Here is a 26,107-nt window from a genome sequence, read left to right as displayed (position 1 = left end):
CAACCAGGCCCATTTCACCTTCTCCCATCTCGACACCCTCGTCTAAATCCCTGTCATGGCGCGACAGCACCGTATCCTGTTCAACAACATCCGTTCCCTTCCCACCAACAAAAACCTCTTCATGCACACCCTTGCAACCCACCGCGTGGATGCCTTCCTCCTCAATGAAACCTTCCTCCAACCCCACCACACCATCCACACTTCGCCCTACCTTCTCCACCACTCTGATAATCCCTTCCCGATAGCGCGTGGCCGAGTTGCCATTGGTCACCACCGCCAGATCCCGGTTCGGCTCCAACCTCTCCTTCTTGACCCCACCGAATACCTGATTCTTAGTCTCTTCTTCCCCGGCCTTACCGTCACCTGTGCCACCATCTATGTCCGCCCTAACGCCCATATTCCTTTCGACTTCCTCTCCCACATTGATCATACCTTCTCCTCCTACGTGATCGCCGCCAACCTCAACATCCATAGTCGTTCCGCCACCCAGTTATGGCTGTGGCATTGGTTCCTCTCCACCCTCCAAGGCGACCTCGTCCCCATTCCCCAGCACACACACCCCAAATCCAACTCCACTCCCGATGTCATTCTCTCCTCCCTCAACCTCCTTGGCCGCATAGCGGTGGATGTCCTGGACCCCATTGGTAGCGACCATCTCCCTGTCCTCCTCACCGTTTCAGACGGTCGTCGCCCCTGCCCCGACCCTCGTAATTACCCTCCCCCAAAGTACGTCTATGATTATTCCCATGGCGACTGGAATGCCTACCGGGATACCCTCTCCACCCAGGTCGATAGCCGCCCCTTCACCTAACACCACCCTGACAATGTTACCTATGCCGCTTCTTTTCTCCAGCCAACCTTGTCTGAGGCCGTGGAGGTCCACGTCCCTACTGTCGCCGTCCACCCCCACCGCCCTACCTTACCCCCACAGGCCATCCTCCTCCTCTGTGAATCCCGCCATCTCTACCGTGCCTTCCTCCACACACATGACCCGGACACACTACGACGCCACCGGCGACACCATCGTCACATCCGAAACTTGCTCACGGCTAAGAAACGCCGGGACTGGCGACAGACATGCACCCGTTTAAATCCTACCCTACCTATAAACTCGTCCAAGTTCTGGTCAGCCATCCGTCGCCTTACCGGAACTAAACCCTCCCCCTACTATCCTCTTCTCCATGATGATCACCCCTTCCCTGACACCCTCAGTAAGCCCAATCACTTTGCCTCCTACCTCTCCGATGTCTTTACCATCCCTGACGATCCCTAGTTCCATTACTCCCTCTTTCCGGATGTCTGCAATCGAACTGACACCTCTGTCCCTCCCTTCGCCCTTGGTTTCCAGTACTTGGACAACATTTCACACACATTAACTCAGTGCCCCTATCACTACACAGGATCTCATTGCTACACTCTGCACAAAACGCAACACCGCTCCTGGTCACGATCATGTCACCTACCGCCACCTTCATGAAGCTCCTGTCTCTTTCCTCTCCACCCTGGCCAGGCTCTACAATGTAGTCCTGTCCACAGGCTACTACCCTGACTTGTGGAAAACCTCCCATATCCTGATGTTCCTTTCACCCGGTAAACCGCCATTCCCCTTCTCCTCTTACCGTCCCATCAGCCTTACCTTGGTCTTCAGCAAGGTCCTGGAATCCATCCACACCCGACGCATCCACCAGCATCTCCGCCAGCACCGCCTCCTTCCCGTTACCCAGTGTGGCTTTTGGCCGTCCTTCTCTTCCGATGACCTTCTCCTTCACCTCACTCATCTCCTTTCCGAACAGCTTAATTCCCGTCACTCCAAAATCTTCCTCTCCCTGGACGTCGAACGTGCCTATGACCGCCCTTCCTATTAACTACGTCCGTCTCATCGGCTCCTTTCTCTCCCAACGTCCTTCCTACGTCACCATCCATAACACGAATTCCTACACCTTTTTTCCCTCCGCCGGTGTGTCCCAAGGCTCCGTCCTCTTCCCCCTTCTGTACCTTTTGTATACGGCGGACATGCCGCCGCCATCACCCCCCGTCCACCTTCTCCAGTTTGCTGATGACACCGCCTTCCTTGCCCTTGGCCCCACCCTGCAGCATTCCCAACACCTTCTCCAATCCCATCTTGACCGGTTCACCGCTTGGTGCAACCAGTGGTTGCTTAAGGTCAATCCCTCCCAAACCCAGGCGATCATTGTAGACAAAACCACCCCTTTCTTCCGCCTCCTCGATTTCTATCTAACCATCTATGGCCATCCTATCGCCCTCACTCCCACCCTTAAGTACCTTGGCGTCACCCTCGACCGTTGCCTCTCCTGGACCCCCCATCTCCGGACAATCCAAGCCGAGGCACACTCCCGACTCCGTCTCCTCGATCTCCTTTCCAGCCGTACGTGGGGTCTGGACCCCTCCACCATCCTCCACACCTATATATCCCTCATCCACCCTATCCTCTGTTACACCCAGGATACAGATCCTCTACACCTCCCGTAAACTCGATCCTCCTCACCCGCTTGTCTCTCCCATCCTCTCCCACCCCCGCCCGCTGCCACATCTGTATTCCCACATCCCACCCGCTCTCCATCTCTCCACCCTCCTTACCCTCTCCCAAGGTGGCTTCCGCCGGCTCCCCCTCCCTGATGATGCCCTCCTCCCCCCCCATCTACCCCTCCTACGAACTTTGATCCTCCCTCCCTCTTCCTGTGTTTGTTCCTTTAGGCACCCTCCCTCCTCCCCCTTCCCTCCCTCCTTCCTTTCTCCCCACTCCTCTACTGGGCTTCCCCTCCCCCGTCCCTCTACTCCTCCTCCCATCTCCTCTGCCATTGGCATCTTTGTTCTCCCTTCCCCCCCCCCCCCCCCCCTGACCCTTTTCCCTTCTTGGCAGGTTCCCAGACTCGCACACGTTACGTGGACATTCGCACGCTGGAGATCATCGCCATCCGTGTCTCGTGTGTGCCGTCGTGTTTTGTGTTCAATGTTCACCGTCACGCTCCATAGCTCACGTGTACCATCAAAGTCATCAGTGCCTGTGCGTCGAGTCAACAGTTTGTAGTGTGGATTGTCATCGAGTGTGAACTGCTTCATGTTTTTTTATGTTCCTGTGTCTACTGTTTTTTCCCCGCCGTTTTGTTCCAACTCATGTGTCTTCTCTGTTTTACCACTGTAATATCTTGGGCTGAAGAGCGGCGTATTGTGGTGCTGCCAACCTACCTGTTTTTTTATACGGGTATTAAAATCACAATAAAGAAAAAAAATTGGCATTCAAATAACTGATTATGATTCATTTCACATACAGTGTTTGTCTATTTCACGTGAGACCATTTCACAGTTATTGGCCCACACTTTTAACACACAGGCGTCTAACACATGAATTACAAACGGTGTTGTAATATTTTTATACAGGGTGATTCAAAATGCCTATTCCAGGAGTAGGGACTGTAGAGGGGACTCATTAGATGAAGTTTTGATGAGGAAACCATATCCCAAATGTTGGATGTAAAATCAGTTCGAGGACAGGATCACTTCCAAATCTCCCGCTTCACTGTGTGCACATGGCGGAGACGATGAGCTCTGACCTGTGTGCTCAAGACACCGGCATCGTTTCGAGTACTTGGCCTCGGGTTCTCTTCTCTGTGGCGAAGGGCGTCCTCTTCAAAAGGTGGGAGAGCAGCTCGTCCATGGAGCACCACAGCCAGTCCTCCTGGTTTCGAACGTACCAATTTCTCGCAGCCGCTGTAGCAGTCGCACAAAGGTGTTATGTGACATAATTACAACAGGGACTGACGGCGGCGCCCTCGTCTCAGCATGTGTGCGTACAGTGGTGTGGTCTTCAAACTTATTTTACATCCAAACGGAACATGGATTCCTTAACAAAACTTCATCTATTAGGCCCGCCCTACAACCCCTAGAAGCCAGTAATAGAAATTCTGAACCACCCCCCCCCCTTTTTTTTAAGAAAAAGTAGTTTGTTATCCCCTGCTGGATGAAGGTTTGCTCGGTACTTTTTCGTTACTCCGACTAACATGTATACCCATTGAAGTAAGCTCTTCCAATTCCTTATGTAGTCTAACCATTTCCCATTAGATCCCCGTCAGGGTCGGTTCTCATGATGAGCAATGCAGTAAAGAACTTTCCAAGTTCATCTGGTTGTATGATTCGTGCATCTCAGTCAGTACGATCTCCAAATCTCCTCTATGTCCCATTTATCAGTGTCTCTGAGCCCTCTCGTTAGTGCCAAAATTCGTTGTTTCTTGTTTACGCGTTTAAGGCCCATGTCTGGCTACTTCAGATTAGAACTGTCAGACAACATTGGCTGTAGCATGCCCGCTTGTGAATTTGAGTCCAAATATGGTATTCAACGACGCAAATAAAGTCCAACACCATGTATCAATTGTTATTTCTGTTTTTCGTCTTAAGAATACTATAATCAAGAAAGTTTTCACCAGGTACGTTTCGATTTTATTTACAAAGCGTCTTCAGATGTCATTCGTTAATACAGTACACATAATTAATTTCTACATTTTGCTATTTGTTGATTAAAAGAAGTTTTTTTTATAAATTTGACATAGAATTTACTTACGGTGTTGTTTCCTCTTTCCCACATGTTTTGAAGTCGACAGTGTTTCCCTCATTGTTAGCGAAGATCCGAGTCGAAAAAAAAAAAACATCTTTCACAGTTTTTCGGCTTTTGCGAACAAACATATTGAAGTCCAATGAATTCACATTCACATATCTATTTCTTTCAGTGTGCACCCGCTCGTTATTTTCAGTTCACTCAACTAAATCAGTTCATCAGCTAACGCAGTAAGTTCATCATTCATCTTCACTCTTTATCGCTGAGTATACTAATTACATAAAAACAAAAAATTCATACATACATAAGAACAATAAATATTGTTGCAGAGTTGCTTTCTCTGCGAACGATAGTCTAAAACAAACATTAACCGTACTATCAGAAAACAAGAAGGTTGTTTCAGCAACTCTGGTGTTTTTAAAGCTGCATGTAATGACTGTCTTAATTATTACATACAACATATATATCTTAACCTGTTCCGGTTGATTATTTTCCTTCGGGAGAAGACGCTTTCGTAAACGTCGAAACCATGGTCAAGAGGTTTAAATAAACCTTCTATTTTGCAGGCGATAGGGTGTTCATTATTTCTTTACGAAGATTTCATTCTGAGGCTGCTGCTCCAGCCACGTAACAAATTTTAAAATCAGGTGTAACTATAATCTTTCACTGTTGCGCTGACGTAATGCGGTATCTCGAAGAAAACGATTTCTTCGATGTCCACCAGCATGGATTCCAGAAACAACTCGCTGCCATTTCACATAACTTAATGTACAGAGGAAACAGGTGGATAAAGTATTTCTGGACTTCTGAAAACGCTTTCAGTTGAAGTACGGTAATATGGGTTACCAAGTAAAACGAAAGAGTGGACTAAGAATAGCCTGTTAGGAAGAACGCATCACGTCATCTTGAATGGACAGTCATCGACAGATGTAGAAGGAACATCAGATATCCCCCGGGAAAGTGTGTCAAGACCATTCCTGTTCATACGATATTGCAGTGTCTGTCTTATTCTCAGTTACGAAGCAAAGTTCCTGTGGAAATGCATGCATGCATGTCCAAATGAACAGACTCTGCGGTGACTACAGTTGTTATGAAATACACTAAACGCTTTCGCAACTGCGAATGTGGACACCCATCAGCTGTAGAATGGAATAACGACAGGAACATTTGTGCCAGACCGGGACTTGCACGCGGACATTTGGTAAGGCGAGCTTTGCGTGTTCGAAGGAACTTTGCATCGTAATTCGGAATAACATAGGCTCTTCACTATCTTATTCATCCGCCTACAAGGGGTAAGCGACTTTCTAGTAAAGTGTCTCACCTATAAGGGAATATACATAATGGACGTACGAATACAGGTTGTGGAGGCACGGTTGACAACATATGGTAGTGTGATCGTTCCTGTGCGTTAATAAAGGAATGCAACGTTTCCAAAAACTCTGTATTTAACGAAGAGTTTAAATATGTCAGATTCTGCATTGGTAATATCTCCAGAACCCCTTCCAATTATAGGTCACTACAACATTGTACGACATCCTCAAAAATCCCCGACAGTTCACTCTGCCGCTATCGAATTCTCTGAACATAGTCTCCCTCATACAATGACAAAACTAAAACAACAAACAAGAAAACGCAACTATTATCTGACCAACCAAAGCCCGCATCTCGTGGTCGTGCGGTAGCGTTCTCGCTTCCCACGCCCGGGTTCCCGGGTTCGATTCCCGGCGGGGTCAGGGATTTTCTCTGCCTCGTGATGGCTGGGTGTTGTGTGCTGTCCTTAGGTTAGTTAGGTTTAAGTAGTTCTAAGTTCTAGGGGACTGATGACCATAGATGTTAAGTCCCATAGTGCTCAGAGCCATTTGAACCATTTGACCAACCAAAACACAAAACAAACGCAAATCATCCCTTGATACAAAACACAAAATGTAAACATGCCATACAATAATGCACATACAATAATTTACTCCCTCCATAACCGTAACGCATACGGAACTTTTGCGTCCGCTGTTGTCCCTCCGCCGCGACCTTCTTCTTCCGTTTGCTTTGCCTAGCCTCTGCAGTTGGCTCACTTCCTTGTAATTGAGGTAATCCGTCCACCATTCCTTTAAAAGGCTTTACCTTACTCACGTGGATAATGGATGTTGTTTTTTTTTAACATTTATAGGTAAAGTCATCTCCTCGACCTGGTATGGTCCGTGGCACTTCGTCATTCCCTTAGGTGTATATGGATTCGTGATCAGTACCCATTGACCTACCGTGTACTGTGGTAAAGGTCCCAACCGCTTATTCGCTTCTTCCTGCCTTTCCAACGCTTTCGTATTGGCCTCCTGTACCCTCTTCCAGACTTCCCGTATTGCCCGTGCAAATTTCCTCACTGCGTCCCTTTAGCTCCAGATTTCGGACATAGAACGTCAAATGGTAATGACATCTTCCTTCCATAGACCATCTCGAACGGTGACTTTACGACCCCCGAATGTATTTTGGTTTTATAACTCGATACCACGTACGGAAGGTAAACGTCCCAGTTATCATGGTTTCCATTCACATAATAAATTAGCATTTTTGAAATTGTCTTATGTACTCGCTCTGTTCTCCTGTTCGTCTGCGGATGAGATGAACTGGTCCGTAATTGTTTAATTCTCAATAACCGACACAACTGTGACATTAATTCGGACATGAAGTTCCTTCCATGATCCGTAATTGTGGTATCAGGCACCCCGAACTTCAATGACCAGTTATTGACTAAAGCTTGTGCTACCATACTTGCCTGTTGGTCTAGTATTGCGACCATGGCTAGAAACCGTGAAAAGTGATCAATTATAGTTAAAACGTAACGATTCCCTGCCGGTGTTTTGTTATATGGCCTGCAGATATCAAGTCCGATGAACTCGAAAGGTTTCGAAGCCTCTGGTAACCGTTGCAATGGAATTCTTGCGCGCGTCACGCCCGCTCGCTGCGCACACGGTACACAATTTGCTACGTATTGTTCCAAATCCCTTCTCCGAGTGCGCCACAAAAATCGTTCTGCTACACGTCTTTCCGTTGCTCGACGACCCCCATGTCCTGAAAGCATATGATCATGGGCCTGCTTTAAGACTTCCTCTTTCATACTCTTTGGTTCTGAAGTCAATCAAGAACTCTCTGATGTGGGCGAGTGCCGGTGAAATGTGTCCTATCACACGCCCGGGTTCCCGGATTCGATTCCCGGCGGGGTCAGGGATTTTCTCTGCCTCGTGATGACTGGGTGTTGTGTGATGTCCTTAGGTTAGTTAGGTTTAAGTAGTTCTAAGTTCTAGGGGACTGATGACCATAGTGCTCAGAGCCATTTGAACCATTTTTTTGAAATGTGTCCTACAGAAACCTGGGGATGCAGAGAGTGTGGTGTCACTTCCGCTATCATGGTGCCCGTCAGAGTGGCGTGGGCAGAAGTCCACGTGCGACGCATAGTGTTGAGATAAAGCGATCGCGCACGGTTATATACATGAATTACACCGATACCGCCCGCCCGCTGCGGCAGTGTCAGGGTGGCGTATCGGACTAAAACGCAGACCGGTGCTTACGAAATGTCCATATGCTGCTTGAAATCTGTCGCCCATCGTAGACGCCAAGGGAAGGACATGTGCAAAATAGTTCAGTTTGGAGACAAGATAGGTGTTGACATAACGTGTTCTGAGGAGCATATCCAAGCGACGCAGTTTGTTATCCTGCAGTAGAGCACGTGTCTGGTGTAGGAGCCGGCGGTACGTAGCCGCCGCCTTGTGGTGGACAACACCTTTAGCTGCTTACAGGCGTTGGCATACGTCAACGGGGCCAAATGAAAATGTGCGCCCCGACCGGGACTCGAACCCGCGATCTCCTGCTTACATGGCAGACGCTCTATCCATCTGAGCCACCGAGGACACAGAGGATAGCGGGACAATACGTTGAGAATGTGGGTTTCGCGGGAGGCGTGCCAGAGATAAATCCCTGCAGTCGCGCTATCCTCTGTGTCCTCGGTGGCTCAGATGGATAGAGCGTCTGCCATGTAAGCAGGAGATCCCGGGTTCGAGTCAACGCCTGTAAGCAGCTAAGGGTGTTCATTTCATTGTAATTTCATTCTAACGAAGTGCATGGTCACCGATGGTATCTGTTCTTTCGGACATCTTGATCCTGAACAATTGCGCGCCAAATGACCAAATCTCTTACAAATAAAACAATTCCCTGGCACCCACTTTGTACACGCTAATCCGTGGCCTGACAGCTTACAAAAATTACATCGCTTAGGCACTATGTCGTCATGGTCTTCATTTCCCCTGAATCCAGATAAATCTACAGACTCTTCCGGCCTTACAAAAAGTCAATTAGGATGAACATTTAACCCCCTAAAACACAAAAAAAATGTCACATGAACAACAGATCACACCCTTCCCCATCGTGCTCCTGCGCAGGTGACAGTCCTGCTTTCTTCCCGATGCTGATATGGAGGAACACTTCCCGAACGACAAGACATAACTCTTAAGAAGTGTACGACCACCCGTCACGAACACAACCAAGCACCTCAACTACCTCTATACACAGGCACACCTCAAAGCTACTTGCTCGACATAAAATGTGGGAGTGGAAATCCGGTACCAGCGTTGTAACCGGCACCACTTCTGACACCACTGTTGAGAGGTTGTCGGGATGGTCGAACCCGGGACTCCAGATGGCCGAGCTGAAGCCGTGATCGACCGCCGTCTTTCGTCAGGAGGCCGAGCAAGTTCAAGAGCGTCAAGGGGCAGTGCAGAGTGATTCAGCGGTATTCTGTAACATCTGTTTACTCAGGAAATTTACAGTACTCGATGGGTGAAGCGTAGTGTCGGCGTGACGGCCGCCGATGTCCCGCGAGTCAGCCGGCTCAGCAACTCCTGGTATGCCGCCGCCGCTGCTGGAGTCAACAAGGGGCGGATCGCCGCTGTACGTCGGCCGCTGCTTCCCCGGTCGCCGCCTGCCGAGGCGTAGCGCCTGGCACCGCGCCGCTGCCCGCTATTTCGGAGTCTGCTGAGTCCCCGGTCCTCAGACCGTGGGACGAAGGTGGCTGTACTAGTCACCCGTGGCCCTCGGCCGCTGCTGCTCCCAGGACAGGACCACACTCGAACCCTCCCCCTCCTGGATGCTGTGCCGCAACTTGCCGCTAGTGGTGGTTGCCGGTTGGCAACACCCTCCACCGTCTCAGGTGCTGCTCCAGTGCTGCTGCACCTCTCGTAGCGTACGCCTCACCCGGACCCCGGTACGCCTGGTGGGAGGCGAACGTGGCCCGTCCTGTATCCACTGCGGACCGCTGTCACTGCCCTCCTTCAGGCAGACTGTGTAATCTTCGAGTATCCGGCTGCCGTTCCGTCCTGCCCAGGTGTTGCGTCCCTGGAGGCCGAATACAGCCCGAATAGGTACATAGAAATAAAGTTCATATTTACATAGAATGTTTACAACATCGCTGCCAGACTGGCCCCTATAAGCGTAGACCAGCACAGGTCCGTCCCGACGCTCGACTGACCTGGCACACTCTGTGCCGAGGTAAAAGTATCTCACTATTTAAACTGCCTTTCCCCTCGCTTCTGACGTAGTGTCAGAGAGATACAGAAACTACGGCAGAGATAAATTCCCAAACGTCAGCCATCTACAGCTCTTTACTTGGCTCAGGCCTAGTTCCTCGCCTCATATCGCAATAACTTCGAGCATTGCAGCGGTTTGCTGCCTCGTTGTTGCTTCACACAAAGGAATTCGTGCGTGCAATAGCGCCGTCGCAGCACTCCGCTCGCGAGTGCCGTGTTTGCTTTTCCTGGCCTACTACCTGTCGACTGTTTCAACACTCTGCCAGCGGCCCCAGATTCCATCGTCCAACCGCGCGTTCATTGACTCCTGATAAAATTTCCTTTTTCCTGCGACTAAGACTAATACTAGCGCAGCAGTAGTTTGGGTAAGGCCGTCAGTCGTCGGTGGATAGCCAAATGATAAGGCAATCGCTCGCGATTAGCGGAAAACCGGATTCGAGTCCCGGTCCAGCACAAACTTTCATTGTCGTCTTTCCATTCTACAGCTGATGGTGTCCATATTCGGAATTACGAACATGTTAAATGTATTTCATAAAATATGTAATCGTCGGAGTGCCTGTTGCTTTGGATATACATGCGTGTCCGAAGGAACTTTGCATCGTAATTCGGAATAACACAGGCACTGCACTATGGTACCAGTACATGTAATGCACTGTCAGAGGTATCAGAACTCAACTCGTTCGTTTCCAGTGCAGGACCCTTACTTCAGATTGATGCATTTATCCTTCTCCATTATCCTAGAAAGTTTGTAACATTATCAGTGAACCACCTTGTGTACACAGGTTTACAGGCGGCGGTGTCTGTGACTTTGAAGCTCTGTAGCGTCGTTGGATGACGTTCCCAGACATGGGTTCTTGTGTGAAACTTGGTCTACTAAGACCCCTCTACAACCTCTGTAAGTCTGTAACATGAATTGTGAAACAGCCTGTACATCAACGAAGTGGTAGGGTATATAAATACAGTAGCAGTCTCAGACATCATTGAAGATAATGTTGGTATCACTGATGAAGCGCTATACGAAAAATATCCAGCCAGATATTGATAAGATTTCGAAGTGGCGCAAAATTTAAGAACTTGCGTTAAATGTTTACACATTTAAAATTGCACACCTGACAAAATCAGAAAAAGTTATATCCTGTGATTATAATATCAATGAGTCACAACAGGAACCTTGTCATGTTATATAAATTCTTAAGTGTAAACATTTGTGAGGATATCAGACCGGAGTAGCTTAACTCATACAACTACGCAGATCTAACGGTTTGTAACGATATGAAGTTGAATGATCACATAATGACAGTTGTAGGTGAAGCAGCTGGTAGACTTCGTTTCATTTGTAGGATACTGGGAAAATTTATTCAGTCTACAAAGGATAATGCACGCAAAACGTTTGTGCGATAAATCCCATAATGCTGCTCGAGCGTGTGCGACCGATACAAAATAGGACAGCACGAATAGTCGGGAATTTTGTTTGTGTCACGCGAGAGTGTCACAGAAAGGCTGAAAAACATTAACCGGCAGACACTTAAAGAAATACACCAAATATACAGCAAAAGCCATCTTATAAAATCCAGTAATACGTGAAGATGATAGGAAAATAAAGTAGCAAAATAAAACTCGTCCGGAAAATATTTCATGCACCTTAAGATAGGCAACCCAGTTTACATGATCTGCCGCTGAAAAAAAAAAAGGTTCAAATGGCTCTGAGCACTATGGGACTTAACTTCTGAGGTCATCAGTCCCCTAGAACTTAGAACTACTTAAACCTAACTAACCTAAGGACATCACACACATCCATGCCCGAGGCAGGATTCGAACCTGCGACCGTAGCGGTCGCGCGGTTCCAGACTGTAGCGCCTAGAACCGCTCGGCCACTCCGGCCGACCTGCCGCTGAAGATGATGTAAGTTGGGTTACCTGTCTTAAGGTGCATTAAATACACTGGTATCCAAATTAAAGCAACAATTGGAAATTTTGCAAGATTGCGTTTATTTTGCCACAAAACAGTACAAACAAGTGGCAGAAAAATGGAAAGAATGTAAAGGATACAGAACGTAATCAACTGCGGCATCCGTAACGGTAGACAAAACTGTTCTTCGTCTTTATCCAACTTTACGGATTTGCACACACATTCTGACAACTGGCTAATGTGCTCAGTAAGGGATATGACCACCTCTGGCATTAATACAGGCCTGACAACGACGGGACATTCTGTGAATGTCATCAATCTCATGTTGGGGCCATAACGCCCATTCTTTCTGCTGAGCTGCTCACAAGTCTTGGAGAGTGGTTTGTGGATGCTGAGGTGATACAACCCGTCTCCCTAATGCATCCCAGACATACTCTATGGGATTCAAATGGGGAGAGCGAGCAGGCCACGCCATGCGTGCAATATCTTCCGTTTACAGAAAAGTATCAACCACCCGTGTTCTATGAGGTCGAGCATTATCTCCATCAATAGGAAGTCTGGGCCCACAGCGCCTCGCAACAACCGAGCATGAGATCTCAAGATCTCCTCACGGTACGTGACAGCAGTTAAATAGTGCTGATTCATCTGTACAGTTTCATGAAGAGATGCTCGAATGGTCAATAGAATCCCTACCCACACCATCAAGGATCCTTCTCGATAACGGTCTCTTTCCACAATGTTTGGGTCGAGAAATCGTGCACCACGTGCTCTCCAGATGCAAATCCCTCGAAAATCACTCTCCAGACCAAATCGGAACTCATCTGTAAAAAGAACATTGGCCCACGTTCGAATGTCCAGCTGGCATGTTGACGGCTCCACTCTAGACGTTGCCAGTTGCAGTGCAGCACTAAGCCGGTACCGTCGTACCCTAACGGCCAAATAACGGTCCACTCTTTCTGTTTACACTTTTAAAATTGTACGCCTACCAAAATGAGAAAAAGTTATATCCTGCGAGTATAGTATCAGTGAGTCATTCTTGAGTGTAAAAATTGTGAGGATATCAGACTGGAGTAGCTCAACTCATTCAACTACATAGATTTATAGTTTGTGACGATATGAAGTTCACGTGCGGTCGGTCTTGTCTTGGCCTCTGGAATACAAAAAATGTTCAAATGTGTGTGAAATCTTATGGGACTTAACTGCTAAGGTCATCAGTCCCTAAGCTTACACACTACTTAACCTAAATTATCCTAAGGACAAACACATACACCCATGCCCGAGGGAGGACTCGAACCTCCGCCGGGACCAGCCGCACAGTTAATGACTTCAGCGCCCGAGACCGCTCGGCTAATCCCACGCGCCCCTCCGGAATACAGTTTCGGTCTCTATAAACTGTCACCTCATCTGAGAAAAAACACAACGATTCACATTAAGCCATCGGGCCACATCAGTTTACGACTCTCCTGCTTTCATTCTGCCTATGTCTCTCCAGAGCAGAGAGACTGTAGGCGTCTTCTCTGTGCCATGATGCACAGTCTGTGACTGTGTACACAGGGTTTGTGGATGTGGGACTACCCTGCAAACACAATCTCGCTTGACAGGTGCCCTGACGTCATTGCTGGCGCGCTTATCCGTTGATCGCAATGCCATCTTCCGTGCAGAACACGATCGTAGCAACATCCGTTGACAGTTTGTACGATTATATCACGAATTAGACACAGGACGGGGAAATAGCAGTTTTTTTCTTTAATTTTGGACGTCAGTGAGGCTAATTACAGCACACACAGAGACATTTAGCAGTATTTCGTCTCTCTCCACAGAGAATGCAACGAGAAGAAATCCCTAATACGTGCTACAGTGAGATGTACGTTCTATAGCGTACATCACCGTGGTTTGCGGAGAATCTATGTCGATGCGCAAAGTATCCCTTGCCACAAAGCGAAGTAACTGATTGCGTAGGTAATATCGAAGAGAGAACAAGTAAACTAGGATCGGTAGAGAAGTATTTCTTACTCAGCGAGCGGTGGGGTAACCAGCCTATCGGAACGATGGCCGCGGAAATGGTGAGTGGAAGAGAAGCGAGGCGCTCGCAATTTCCGCGTGTCGCTGTGCGGATGCTCGCGGCTCACGGAAATCAGGTGAGGCGCACAATTCGGAAATTGCAGCGTGCGGCCGCGGCTACGCGACACGTCGTTACGATTCGCCGCCGAGGCTCGGCGTAAACGCATTTCCCGCGATCGGAACACATCGTGGGCCTCGTACTGATGGCTTTTCAAATATAACAGCGCCAGCTCCGCGATTCAGAAGACTGCTGCCACTTTCTAGAAACTTCGGGGCTGCTATTAGGTGCGAATCATTTCCCGATGCGGTCGCGTTCTTATTATAGCTGCGTGGAGGTGGTCTGTGGTGAGTTGCTAATGTAGAGGACGGTATACACTCGTCTCATCACACCTGCGTTTCGTAGACCAACGTTTTGGCTACTTCCGCAGGCTAAGAGTCAGTTTCGGAGTGAGTGAATAGGAACATCGGTTTCTACTGAGAAGCCGAGGAGGCGAGCGCATCGGCGTATAGTTCTATGACACTTCGGAGCTTTCAGGAGTAGATTGCTTACAGCACTGTTTGTGCTCCTTGGAATAATCGCAGTCGATACTACTGCATTTCGTGACTGCGCCGTGCTGACTACTACAAAATATGAATATAGTCTATGAAATTGCGGCTTCCATAACCACGGACAAAGGCAGCCAGAAACACTGGAAAGTGAACGAGTGGTTTTGTGAGTGCGACGAATTTCAAAAGCTAGAAGCGCTGATATCAGGGAAAGGCCACAACAAAACACTTTAAGCAAAGTCAGGGCATAGTCTCTAGTAGTAATATTTGCTTAAAAATCTTGAAGCGGATTTATAAAATGTGTGACTGTGGATATGTCAAGACTCCTGAATATGTAGTTCGTCCACTTATGGCAGATGTTAGGGAGCAAGTTCCTTCAGAGCACTTGTATACGGTTTTAAAAATCCCAGAACTATGGTCAACAGGGGACACAAAAAACCACGCAGAGTTTAAAAAATAGGACTCTGTAACTTCTTTTTCTGACATTTGCAAGCGATATACATTAGTTTATATGTAAATGTTATCAATACATATTTAGTTGGTTTGCGCAGTGTTATTATAAGTAGTCACTGAAAACAGTGCTAACCGTTACGGAATTACGAATATAGGAGCAGTGCGCAGACACGTCACAGTCGGAGGGTACCAAGGAGATGAGATATAGTGTAATTACTTCGTTTAGGATGCACAGCAAGTGACTGGCAAAACTCAGTCTTTCTGTAACAGCTATGAAACCTTGAATGTGTGTAGTATAGAAATAAAATAGTACTACCGAGATGGCGTTACTTATTACTTGTTGATGGAGGTTTATACCAATTTTATTTCATTTCATTTTATTTCAGTCATTATCTTACATTAAACATTTCGTTTTTCTACGATTAACTTTATGCTTGTAATTTAAACAATAACGGACTGTAATGTAGTGCCGCTTGACTGTTATAGAACCTACAGTAGAGATTCAAGTGGGCAGATATTGATGAAACAGCACTAAATGTAAGAAAAAACTGCAAAATTACCAACAAATCGTTAATGTTCAGTTTATACAGGAATCTGAAAATTATGGCGTGCTGTCCTGCCACGATGTGTAAGTGCACAGAAATTTTGATGGATCACTCGACCACAGAGTGTTGAAGAAATCTACCAAATACCACTGTCACCCAAAACTGAAGAGATCCGCACTTCGCTCGTTAACCACGAGGGCAACGCAGGGCACACGAAGGCGGATCTGCAGAAACTGCGATCCGTTTCATAGTCAGTGAATACGCTAAGAGAACAAGATGTGCGATTACAGCGGCTCAAAATAAAAACAAAAAAATAGGAAGACAGAGTCGTATGGCATTGTTGGCTGGGGGATACCGAGAGGATTGTTCAGCCGCCCTACCGGAATGTATTTCCTTCCTTCGGGTAAGATGGTCCCTTCCCAGACGGCGTATGAGATTGTGCCTTAAGTGTATCTGTTGAGTGTCGGTGACTGTAATAGGTGTGTGTTTAGTGTGGTGTCATATTTCTGTTGCACGGTGGCGAGAGAAGAGAGAAGGTGGAACGTGGTACTGTAGACAGCCCACTCCTCTCAAAAAGCACCAATGGATCCTCCCAGCCGAACGTCCCTATCCGATGGACGGCCACCATCAACGGTGTCACTCTGTGGAGGGATTTCGAATTTAATCCAGGACACTGGCGCAAGGACTGGCGATAAGGAACTTTACGTCGCCACCTCTCCTCCCCTCGCTGGCCCTATGTTTGTGTCGAAAAGTTATTCCACCATTTGGGTACGACCCAGCTTCCTACGCGTCTGGCGCCAGCGTTTGCAACCGTGGCTGCAGAGGTGGGAATAAAACCGAAAAGAAATGAACTCACATCCTATTGAACGCGCAGGGCGTCAGTGAACGTGTGAGGAAAGTTCTCCGCGGAGTGAATATCGAGCCGACCTACCTAAGTAGCAATGGAATCACAAATTGCTGGGCTTCACGAAGGACGCTGTCGACATTTCGCACGCTCCTGGAATTTACGAAGTGAGTAGCGAGTGGCGTATATTATCCTCTTCAGTCCTTATGTAATGGTGTATTTGCTGTATCCAATTTTTATTTTTTTATTTTTTATAGCACAGGGAATAAACTAAACTCGTTGCGTCTGACTGTAGAGAATACTTTACACTTCGGCTTTTCTGTGCATCAGTTCTTTTCGTGTCTCCATGTTGCCAGTACCTGGCAACAACTTATTGAAGAAAGCTGTTTATCGCACTGTCAGTTTCGCTTCGAGAAATAGGAGTAATTTCTGTTTCTTTTTATTAATGTTGAATTATATTGTATTTTGATTATTCTGTAATATGCTAATATACCCTACAATATCGAATAAGTACAACTTCATACCTCCTACACCAAACATCAGGCTATACAAAATAATTATGTTTGACAATAGAGAATGCTGCACACACCCTTACATGGTGACAGGTAGGAACACTTGATGCTCCCAGGAACATCGTCGAACATGAACGTCATTGTGGTCCAGGTGTTATCGCGTCTCGGGCATAATGTTGCATGTGCGTACTGACCTCAAAATCTTTGAATATGGTACACTTACCCGTCAACTTTATTATGACACTGTATTCCTTCCCAAAGTGCATCTTATCAGGGCTGTATTCAGCCCTCAATTCATTTTTACGGATGAAAATGAGCATCCACATCGAAAAGCGTAGGTAGAAGAGCTCTTGGTGCGAGAGCATATTTGACGAGCGGACTTGCCTGCACGTTCTCCAACTTCAATTTCGTCGAGCACACGTGGAATGCGTTGGTCAGCCGGGTTACAACTCTTCGACATGCACCAACGACCATGTAGCAGTTACCAGGAACGGAACACCCTACCACAAGAATGGGAGCACTTTGCAGAGCATGCGTTGCCGTCGGTGATGTTGAGATAGCGCATTTATTGTGCCCAGGGTGTGGCCAAGCGGTTCTAGGCGCTTCAGTCTGAAACCGCGCGACCGCTACGGTCGCAGGTTCCAATCCTGCCTCGGGCATGGATGTGTGTGATGTCCTTAGGTCAGTTAGGTTTAAGTAGTTATAAGTTCTAGGGGACTGATGACTTCAGATGTTAAGTCCCATAGTGCTCAGAGCCATTTTTTGAATTATCACGAATCACGGTGATTTGAGTGTAGTTATTATCTTAGAGTAAAAGTATTATTTCTGTACGACTCATTCCATATTTCTTTCAGTTATCTTTTGTAGTATACTTCAGCAATTTTTTTTAAATATACGGTCCAACTTCAACCGAGCAGTATTACTTGGCAGTGACACATGATGTGAAAGTTATTTTCGTCCTCACGTTTTGCACACAAGTGTACTTCAGTGCTGTCAGAGGATTGTGGAATGCTATTATCCGACTGGAAAGTCTTGTGGTATGTCTAGCAAGAGCTGGGTTCAGGTACAGGAGTTATGCTGCTCATCTGTTCAGTCTCGGCATTATTGACAATCCTAAATGCAAATGAAAGTTTTGGAAGTGTAAGTAACATAATCTTCGAGTGTTCTAAATGTAAATATCATTGGAGAGGAGTAACCCAACAACAAAAGGAATTAGAAATATAATTGAGAAGTGATAGGCTGAACTTATTGTAAGAAAACTACACCGAATAGCCAAGGCATACGGTCCACTCACGTTAATGTGACACCGTCTACCTTAGACATCAACGTGCAGTATCCACTCACAGACAGCAGGTGGCAACAACAGCAGTGGAGCGTTTCGGGGGGTCGCGGAAAAGAGTATACTCGTTGTCGTAATGTTGAATTAAATCGATTTATCTGACGTCCAGAAGGACATGACCGTTGGCTTTAGGGCCAAGGTTGGAAGCTTTCCGAAACGGCTAAGTTTCTAAACTGTTCGTGTGCCATCGTGGTTAACGTACACCGCGCATGACGAACTGGCGCTGTCCAAAACCGGCTCCGGGGCAATTGTGGTGCACCACAGGCCACAGGCGACAGGGGTGAAAGACGGGGCGGAGATGTATACGGGCGAACAGACGTGCGATTGTAGAGCAACCGACCGTCGAGATGAACCGAGGGGCTGCCAGTAGTGTCTCCTCAACGAGCGTTCAGCGAACATTACTGCGCATGCGCCCCCGCGGCAGGCGCCTGGATCGTGCAACCTTGGCTGGAATCCACACACCAGGCCGCAACTGAACGTCCATTGAAGGCGACAGGTGGTATTCCCAGATGAATCACGTTTTATGCTCCATCGGACAGGTGGTCATTGTCGTGCACGGTGTGAAACGTTTGGATGCAAACACGGTGCAACCAGCAGGGAGCGTTACGGTTGGGGAATGTTATCGGCGGCATTCTCAGGGTGATCTCGTCATTCAGGAAGGAACACTGGATCAACACGAGTATCTGTTCTTGAGGACCACGTCACCCCTACATGCAGTCTGTCTCTCATCAGCACGACGGCATCCACCTGCAGGACAATGCAACGTGCCACACAGCTCGCAATGTCGTGCGTGGTTTGAAGAGCACCAGAATGAGTTTAGCGCACACTCCTGGACACCAAACACCCAGAATTTAAATCCAATCGAGAATCTGTGGGACAACCTCGATCGGGCTGTTCGCGCCACGGGTCCTCAACTGAAAAACCTAGTGCAGCTGGCCACGGCAGTTGTGTCGGCATGGGTCCACAGCCCTGTCGGTACCTTTCAGATCCTCCTTGACTCTCTTACTGTTGTGTTCTGCCTACTCGTCGAATATCGGGTGCCAAGGAATTTTTTTTTTTTTTCATTTATTGAATTTCAATTCCCCCCGAAGGGGGCGGGCTGGCAGCAGCTTAGTATGCCGCTCTTCAGCCGACAGATTTTGTGACAAAGATCAATAGAACAAATAATAAAAAACAGGCGATAAAGTCGGAGACTTAGAGAGTAACAAGGCGAAAAGAAATCGTGGAACTTAAAACAACAACACAGGGATGATGACGCTAATAAAAATACATACGAAGCAGACAGGGAAAACAATAGACAATTAAAAAAAAAAACACGGTGACAGTCTGGATTCTGTTCGCAAAGGACATAAAATTCACACCTAGCGACAGCATGGTTTCTGTTCGCAACACGAGAAAGACAAACAACACTGAATAGTCACTGGAACGCTGCACTAAAAAGTTGGCAAATGTGACACCACAGTCGAGAGCAGGTGGGGGGAAACTGGACAGAAGATGGGAAAACAAAAAAGGGGGGAAAGGAGAGTAAAAGCGAAGGGGGGAGCTGGGAAAGGAGCTGAAGGAGGATGAGGACCCATAAGAGGGGCGGGGGGCAGACGCGACAGGGAGTGGGGTAGGCAGAGGAGGGGAATACAAAAGGACGGGGGGGGGGGGGGGGGGGAGAAGGGAGGTAGGGAGAGGTTTAGTGGGGAGAAAACAGGACGGAAGGGGGGGGGGAAGAGGGAGCCCAGGGAAAGGACAGAGGAAAGGAGGGGGATTGAGGATCAGAGTTGATAGGAAGGATAAATGGAGGGAGAGAGGGCATCATCCGGGAGGGGGAGTTGACGGAAGCCACCTTGGGAAAGGAGATGGAGGGTGTAGAGATGGAGGGTAGGGGGGACACAACGGTGAAGACGTGGCAGGGGGCGGGGATGGGAGAGGAGAGGTGCAACCAGGGGGTGAGGGGGTTCAAGCAGCACCTCCTATAGAGGAAAGCCTGCGCGCCCGCTCAGTGACGTCACGCACGAAGTCTGGTGCCGGTGCTCGCAGTCCGTTTGGCCACAGCAATAGACTGTTACGGGAACCGTACGAGGAAAATTCGTAAAGAAATCTGACATACCTCTCTCATGAATTACAAGATTTCCTTTCTCAAATGACCCAGTTCTTTTGTCTGTAACTTATTTCTGCATACCTTTTAGTCCCGACGCAAAAAGTGGCTGTAATAACTTTCATTATCTGAGGCATCAAAACTCCCAAATGAATGGACCCATTTCATTGTAGTTTATTTTAAAGGTGCTTTAATGGGGATTGTCACGACTTGTTTGATGGCAGTCTGGTTAGCCGTTCAAAGATCGTCAGCTACACAAAGTGCAAGTGTTTGCCACCAGTGTGCTCTTTCCCAATGCCATTCCTAAACTGTAAGTGCTGTAGTATAAATTGTAAATCTCGAAAAGGCCAATCTAAACGTCTGCAACGGTATACATTTATCTTTTATGGCTGACCACCATTCACCATTCTTCCGTTTTGCAGTTCCTGTGTAAGACGATTTTTAATGACAAAAATTTTGATTGAAAGCCATCCGCGAAAGATTCTCGTATGCTCTCGCGGACTTTCTTTTAGGGGTTTTGTTCTGTTTTTTAAGTTAAATATTGCATCACTTTGACGCAGGTCTAATAATGTGGACGGCACTTTGCAAAGTAGCACACTGGCAGCTAACATTTTACGGACACTGTTATTGCCGCTGTTTATTCCTTATGTAGCAAAATCCATTTTAAAACCTGATTGGATGATATACCTGTTAATTAAAAAAAGAAACACGAAAATTGGGCAAATAGTGTTCGAATTATAACACCCCCTATAGAGAGGCACTGGTAATAAGCAATAGTATGAGTCGTTTCAAAAACTTACACTGCCCTGAAAGACATGTTCTACATATGTTTTAGTCCACCATTTCAGCAACCTTGTATTCATGCTTTTTTTAAAAATTTAAAGAAATTTCTCCTGTTAATATTTTTTAAGTGAAATGCAGTTCTAATGAATGATATGATATCTCTTCTCAGTTTGTGCACCTTTCCCTAAGAAAGTTTCTTTCCATTAAGAAAATCTCACTGACCTGAGATGAGTATGTAATGGTATTGCCATAAAGTTTTGGTATGCCAATACAAATTTCAATGAATTCTCTTTTCCCAGTAAGTTAACTAAATTTCCATTATGTATTGAAATTACAAGAGGTCTCAAAATACAGATTACCAGGTTAGAATTTCGCTGCTCTAAACTGAATACCTTTGAAGAAAGAATGTTTCTGTACTAAGAAGTATATACTTTGAAACAAACTGTTTGCATGAATTGCACATAAATAAATTTCAACTACAAAGTAAACTTTCATTTCATCTGTTGAGAAGTTTTATGACGTGATGTGACCTGTGATGAAATAATTGTGAAAAATGAACACTTACCTTCATTTGGCATCACATTTGGGCTGCACTCACCAGTGGCTTAGATACTTCATCCTTCCGTAAGTTTGGGGAAAGGGGTGGGGGTGGTGGTTCAGCTCTATTTAGTTGCAATACTTTAACAGATCATCATTCCAAAATATATATACTGGTAATTGTTTAAAAGTGGAAAACAAGTTTCATCTACTGACCATGCTGATATGAATGAATGCAAATTAAGTAAAAAAATTATGTGTATGAATGAATTTATTTATTTCTTTTGTTCATCTTCCATACACTCTTGTCAATAATCACTAACACATGGAATGAGAAAAATTTTAGATTATAGTGGTTCACAATAGAAAATTATAGATGTACAGCATGAATACTATGTAGTGACAAAATAATTAAGACTTATGGACACCAAGGCCAAACATTAACAATAACCACATTCTTGAGACTTAAGTTTCATAATTTTAGGAATAATAATGATAAATTTTGAACAACATTAATGATTAAATTGCTATTTTATAATCTCCAGGGTAGTAATGGAAGGTCTTTAAGTGGGACACTAAAAGAATGCAAATAAAACACTGCACCATAAAGTTTTGTGTAGGAAGAATGAATATGAAAGCACTGTAGTAGAAAAATGGCGATGCATATAGACATTATATTAGGTCACCCTGTAAATTGCAAGTAATTACCAACTGTAAGTGTATGTTATGTGGCAAAAATGTGTCAAGTGGTGTTGGAATATGATCTGGTTACATTAATTAGATTAGGTGAGTGAAAAGCAATTGTGACAGGCTTAAGCTTTTTTAATATTCTTTTATAAACAAATATATTCAAAAAGCCAACAGAAGGGCATACCTGAGAGTCCACCTCAGATATTTTTCTCCTCAGCAAAGATGAGCTAACAAGAAGGCACTTTATGGCACAGAGCAAGCATCTATTTAAAGAGCTCAGTAATTAGTCAACCTGAGAATTAGTGGCACTCAATAGTGCTTGTAACAGAAGTGAGAGCTGTTCCACAATTACATTACTATTAGATGAGGAGACCTGCCAATCATTATACACAAAGAAGGCCATGAAAGTACTGCAAAGCCCTCCCCTAACGGCTTCTCCATTTGTATTAGTAGTAAAATATATGCAAACATGATCTACATAAGAAAATGTTGAGAAAACAACAGTTATAACAGCTGCAGAGAAAGTAGTAAACTCAGAAAAAGAGAGGCAATTGTCACAGCATGCACATCTGCACTCATAACAGTGACAGTAGTAGAAGACAGAGGAACACCACAAACACTACGTGAAATCGAAATTTGTCTACCTAAAGAATCCATAAATACTATAGTAGCTTTTTCAACAGTAACAATTAATGAATCATTACAAATTGGCAGATTTCTCACATGTATCACAAGCTAAAGTAATAACTTCAGTATACAAAGAAAAGTGTTGCAGAGAATGTAGAGAACTATAGAGCAATTTTGCTCTTGTCTCCCATTTATCACCAAAACAAAGTAACCTTGTTTGCAAAAAAAGTGGAGTCTGCTATAGCACAGTTTGTGTAAGTTTTTCTCAAAATAATAAAGGAAGGTGATCAAAATGGCATTGTCTTGTCATGGTCAAAGGCATGTGCCATGTTGGGCCACATAACTTTATTACACAAATTAGAAATACTATGAATAAGGCATGCAGCAAAGAAGTGGTTTAAGTCATACTCGGAAAAGCAAGCGAATTGATTTTTAGGTTTCACATACTATAAAAAGATTACTATTGGTCCTCCCTCCCTCCTGTATGCATCATTCACCACCCAACTTGAACTGAGAAAAAATTAGTGTAAGATTCTTTATATTAAAGATTAATTTCTTTCATAAAAATTTCACGTTAGGCTATTAGTGTTGATAGCTGTTAGCAGCTGTATATTAAAATATTTATACAAACTCTCAGCCATAAGTTACAATTTGGTAAGTTTGACTAGTTTCAGATTAACCTGACTAGTTCAGCTTAAGAGGCATTTGTTGATGTGGCAATATTACTGATGACAGGTTTTGTATTAATGATTTAAAAAGAATCTAAGATAAAGATTTCAAAGTTATGTTGTAAGAGTTTGCAGTTTTCGCTGAGTGTTTTTTGAAATTTTTTTCCATTAACCTTTTTACAGTAGTTGTTTAAAAATATATTGACACCAACCCAAACAACACTTTTCATTATTGCCTGGGATGAATGTCCATTGCAGCATACCCCATCAAATAATAAAAAGTCATTTTCGTGAAGAGTAGCAAGTGCTACTGCACAGGCAATAGCACGTTGATTCGTACAGGCAAGAAAATCTCTTTCATGTTCTTTGAGAAGTTTGCTGATGACAATATAAGTGTAGACAATCATATTTAAAATAGTGTCTGATGGGTATTTTAGTCCTCCATGATCAAGTCTCTGTATCAAACTAAAATGTTCGTTTATTGGCAACTCCTTTTCAATCACAATTTCATTAAGGCAACTCTCACATTTCAGCTTCTTAATCACTGCATGAGCACAGTAGCCTGCAATGAAAGTTAAAGACGTTGCAATATCTTTCACTGAAAGAACATCGTCTTGAGTTACACTGACTTCTATGTCTAATGTGTCTGTTTCTTCAACTTCAGAAAACATAAAATTTTTTATGGCCCCTACTGTGATATTGCCATAGGAAGGAGAACATAAAACTAAAGGCATTACACTTTGAATTCGAAGCTTCTTTTCTGCTTCATAGACTTGTGTCACTGAAACATTGTATTGGGAACCTGCAAGCTGTCTATACTTTCCAAAACGCCGCTCAAGCACATCTGTTTGTAGCTTGGCTGTCAGTAAATAGCTCATACCTAGCTCTTCAGTACAGTATCGAGCAATCTCTACAACGGCATATGTTGTATGCTGAATAGCAAAAAATGTTTCTTTTGTGAGAAACCCACTTGACAAACCTTTTGCTTTCCACACATCAAGCCAGTCTAGAAAATCTAGCAAAAATTTCATAGAAACGCTATCAGTTGTCAACGGATCCATATAAGGATTCTGTTTGTGTTTCCCTTTAAACACTGATTTCACATTCATGACATCAAACCATTTTGTTATTATTCGAATGTATTCTGCTGTTGATGGTGCATGTCTCAAATCAAATTTATCACTAGCTACCTCAAGGCCCTCTGACACATGTCGATTGAATATCTGCAGCACTAATTTCATGCTCTGTTTTTCTAATGATGTAGGGCAAAGTGATTTGAGAGACAATGTGTGACAATATTTTACTAAAGAACTGGAATCTATGTCATAAATCTGTTTCAGTGTTTTAAAAGAAGCTACAGAAAACTTATTTTCTTCCACTTCTTTTCTAACTGGAAACTGAGGATAAAACATATCTTTACCATCATTTTTTTGGTTCAGCCACACATTTCTTATGCATTTAACAATGTGTATGGCATCAATTAAAAAGAAAAGTGGGCGATTAGGATCAGATGGATGTTTAAAAACTATATTAACAGCTTTATCCAGAGAAAACATTGACATGGTTTTGCTATTGATTTTGTTGTTGTCAGTTACCACACAAAAAACCCTATAGCCTATTAGTTCAAGGCCATTTATTATGGCCAGTAGCACATCGTATAATGCATTAGATGAAATGGTTTTCACCGGTAAAATGTGAACAACATCCCTGTACAAAGACTTGACACTCTGCAACATAAATACAAATGCTGAATTTGCAGCACATTCAGAGTTATATGACATGCCCAAAACACTACCTCCTGTATATTCCAAATAAGAATTTAGATGAATTTCATCTACACTCAAAACAACATTGACATCATCGCTGTTCAAGTATTGAAATTTCTGTCTTGCATAGGACAGGAAATTACTTCCCCCAAGCCTTTCGTGAGATGGATTCACATTAAATTTGCTGCAGATCCTACGCAGAGTGCTTGGATGTGGCATTTTCATTAATGAGCTGCTGCGTAAAAAATTGTAAGCATGAGATGAAATTGAAAATAGCAAACAACACAGTATCATAAATGTAGAACTAAACCTATGATTAAATTTCTTTACATTTATGAGACTAACTTGTTCATATATAAAGTCTACCATCTCCTTTTCACTCTCCTGTAAACTGTCTTTCAGCACTCCTAGACTGTCTTTCACTATCTCTACAATACTATCTATAGAAGTTTCTGAGTGCCCACAATCTGTGTCTGAAAACTCCTGCAGTACACTGACAATTTCATGGATATTGGTTACAATTACAGGAAAAGATCTTTTTCCTAATGTCTTAATTTGTACATCTTTCTTAAACAATGAAACATTTAAATTACTATCTATAA

This window comes from Schistocerca americana, chromosome X (assembly GCF_021461395.2).
Source record: "Schistocerca americana isolate TAMUIC-IGC-003095 chromosome X, iqSchAmer2.1, whole genome shotgun sequence".
In the NCBI taxonomy this organism is placed as follows: Eukaryota; Metazoa; Arthropoda; class Insecta; order Orthoptera; family Acrididae; genus Schistocerca; species Schistocerca americana.
The sequence above is the reverse complement of the archived record's forward strand: the minus strand, read 5'-3'. Positions refer to the sequence as shown.